This window comes from Cryptomeria japonica, unplaced genomic scaffold (genome assembly GCF_030272615.1).
Source record: "Cryptomeria japonica unplaced genomic scaffold, Sugi_1.0 HiC_scaffold_194, whole genome shotgun sequence".
Classification (NCBI taxonomy): Eukaryota; Viridiplantae; Streptophyta; class Pinopsida; order Cupressales; family Cupressaceae; genus Cryptomeria; species Cryptomeria japonica.
In genome coordinates, this window is record NW_026729016.1 from 272,501 (window position 1) to 275,807 (window position 3,307).

Consider the following 3,307-nt stretch of genomic DNA (forward strand, 5'->3'; position numbering starts at 1 on the left):
GACCGAGTAAGGCCACTCAGAGACATCCATTTCCCAGGTATATGCCCCCTACGCACTTTTGGTGGCGCAACTCGCACGAACAGTCCCACCTCGACCCCGTAAACAAGCTTTTTTGCCTCGAAGAGTTCGTCGGAGACGAAGAAGCAACCTTCAGTGCAAACGTAGCACTCTTTTGTGCAACCGCCCAAACAACGCCCCCTCTACCCTCTGTCGAAACACTCGGCATTGCTGCTCCCTAAGGTGAGCTTCTCCTCATAGGCAATTCCGCTCTTATCCGGTCACGTTTGTGTGCCCGAATTTCGCAAGGCAACCTCCATGGGACATGGAAAAGACTCGAGAAGAGAGCTCGCTCACGGGAGAGAGAAGCCAAGGAGACCACGAGAGTGCTGAGAGTGGGACAGCGCTGAATAGGCGGGAGAAGCCTGCGCGTATAAACGGAGATATATATCCAATTGCAACGAAGGAACGTGCCAAAGATCGAGAACAATGGCAGAAATGCTAGTAACGTGCACTTCGGGACCAACGCATCACCGGAAGACAACCGCCAAACATCGAAAGAGTCGCGATGCTCCGCAACCTACGTGCAAAGCGGTCGCACACCGGGTAAGGGAGTGAGAGCCCCAAACATAGCTGGGCGAGGCGCTCACTCCGCTCTTTAATATCTCGTTAATACCGCCAAGGAAATGGCACAAGCACACACACACAAGCATCCTCGGAAGAGGACAGTTCGAGTGACAGGTCAAATCCAAGAGTTCCGAAGACTACCTCCAGGAACAATCGGGAACAAGACCGATTACAAGTCGTCGAGTCTGTTACTGGGCGAACACGAGATGCGCACAGGAAATCGATCAGCCCTCACAATGGCCCAAGGCCAGAGATCGGACTGCTACGATTTACCCCAACAATCATCGTGCCACTCTTCGCAGAGAGGTGATAGACGCCAACGAGCCCGCGCATAGCAATCGAGGTGTAAAAAGGGCGTTGAAGGCAGGAAGCCTGGACGAAAGAGGCTACGAGGTCACCTCGAAGCGGTCTAAGAATCGGGCGCACTTGGGGCGACTACCAGTGCCAACCCCTTATCCCGCGGTGCGTCCGACACACAGAAATTTCCAAGGCGGCCAAGGAGCCTCCCCGCATAGCAATCGGGGTGTGAGGTTACGGATGCAGCATTGATAGCAATCGAGGTGTGAGGCGAAGGATGCAGAAGTGAGAGCCGAGGGATGTAGCAGAGATAGCAATCGGGGTGTGTGATGCAGAAGAGATAGCAATCGAGGTGTGCGGTGGGAAGGGCCCAGCAGCCAGAATGCATGAAGCGACGGATGAAGCAGTGATGACAACCGGGCTGTGAGGAGAGGAGGGATGCAGCCAAGAAAGCAATCAGGGCTCGAGGCAAGGGATGCATCAAGGATAGCAATCATGTTGTGAGGCGAGATTCCAAAGGCTAAACGTGAGAGGCTGCAGGGTCGACTCAGAGAGGTCTATGCATGTGAGAGGCTGAAAGCAAGGTCGACTCGGAGCGGTCTATGCATCGGGCGCGCTTGGGGCGACTACCAGTGCCAACCCCTTATCCCGCGACGCGTCCGACAAAGAGAACGTTCCAAGGCGGCAGAGGAGGTTACCAGCCGAAGGATGCAGTAGCAATAACAGGTATAGTTCCGCGGCGGCCGAGAAGACTCACCGCATAGGAATCGGGATGCGAGGCGAGGGATGCGGCGGGAAGGCCCCGACGGCTAAACGGAAGAGGCTGCAGGGCCGCCTCGGAATGGTCCAAGCATCGGATGCGATTGGGACGACTACCAGTGCCAACCCCTTATCCCGCGATGCGTCCGATACACAGATAGTTCCAAGGCGGCCGAGGAGCCTCACCGCATATCAATCGGGGTGCGAGGCGAGGGATGGGGCGGGAAGGCCCCAACGGCTAGACGGAAGAGGCTTCAGGGCCACCTCGGAATGGTCCAAGCATCGGACGCGCTTGGGGCGACTGCCAGTGCCAACCCCTTATCCCGCGATGCGTCCGATACACAGATGGTTCCAAGGCGGCCGAGGAGCCTCACCGCATAGCAATCGGGGGTGCGAGGCGAGGGATGGGGCGGGAAGGCCCCAACGGCTAGACGGAAGAGGCTTCAGGGCCGCCTAGGAATGGTCCAAGCATCGGACACGCTTGGGGCGACTACCAGTGACAGCCCCCTATCCCGCGATGCGTCCGATACGAAGATGGTTCCAAGGCGGCCGAGGAGCCTCACCGCATAGCAATCGGGGTGCGAGGTGGGGGATGCGGCGAGATGGCCCCAACGGCTAGACGGAAGAGGCCACAGGGCCGCGTCGGAATAGTCCAAGCATCGGACGCGCTTGGGGCGACTACCAGTGACAACCCCTTATCCCGCGATGCGTCCGATACGAAGATAGTTCCAAGGCGGCCGAGGAGCCTCACCGCATAGCAATCGGGGTGCGAGGTGGGGGATGCGGCGAGATGGCCCCAACGGCTAGACGGAAGAGGCTGCAGGGCCGCCTCGGAATAGTCCAAGCATCGGACGCGCTTGGGGCCACTACCAGTGACAACCCCTTATCCCGCGATGCGTCCGATACGAAGATAGTTCCAAGGCGGCCGAAGAGCCTCACCGCATAGCAATCGGGGTGCGAGGTGGGGGATGCGGCGAGATGGCCCCAACGGCTAGACGGAAGAGGCCACAGGGCCGCCTCGGAATAGTCCAAGCATCGGACGCGCTTGGGGCGACTACCAGTGACAACCCCTTATCCCGCGATGCGTCCGATACGAAGATAGTTCCCAGGCGGCCGAGGAGCCTCACCGCATAGCAATCGGGGTGCGAGGCGAGGGATGCGGCGAGATGGCCCCAAAGGCTAGACGGAAGAGGCTGCAGGGCTGCCTCGGAATAGTCCAAGCATCGGACGCGCTTGGGGCGACTACCACTGCCAACCCCTTATCCCGCGATGCGTCCGATACACAGATAGTTCCGAGGCGGCCGAGGAGGTGGGGGATGCAGCGAGATGGCCCCAACGGCTAGACGGAAGAGGCTGCAGGGCCGCCTCGGAATAGTCCAAGCATCGGACGCGCTTGGGGCGACTACCAGTGACAACCCCTTATCCCGCGATGCGTCCGATACACAGATAGTTCCGAGGCGGCCAAGGAGCCTCACCGCATAGCAATCGTGGTGCGAGGTGGGGGATGCGGCGAGATGGCCCCAACGGCTAGACGGAAGAGGCTGCAGGGCCGCCTCGGAATGGTCCAAGCATCGGATGCGCTTGGGGCGACTACCACTGCCAACCCCTTATCCCGCGATGCGTCCGA